The sequence below is a fragment of the Octopus bimaculoides genome, chromosome 3 (genome assembly GCF_001194135.2).
Source record: "Octopus bimaculoides isolate UCB-OBI-ISO-001 chromosome 3, ASM119413v2, whole genome shotgun sequence".
Taxonomy (NCBI): Eukaryota; Metazoa; Mollusca; class Cephalopoda; order Octopoda; family Octopodidae; genus Octopus; species Octopus bimaculoides.
This window is the reverse complement of record NC_068983.1, coordinates 40,311,096-40,311,368: the sequence shown is the minus strand read 5'-3', so window position 1 is coordinate 40,311,368 and position 273 is coordinate 40,311,096.

Genomic DNA, 273 nt, shown 5'->3' with positions numbered 1-273 from the left:
TCACAAGGCTTTGGTCGGCCCGTGGCTATAGTAGAAAACAGTTGCCCAAGGTGTCACGCAGTGGGACTGAACCCGGAACCATGTGATTGGTAAGCAAGCTACTTACCACAGAGCCACTCCTACGCCTATATATGTATGTATATATTACATGTATGTATATATGCATGTATATATTACAAATATTAAAATGCATATATTTATGCTTCATATAAATTCATGCATTACAGCTACACATACATACATACATACATACATACATACATGTATATATAT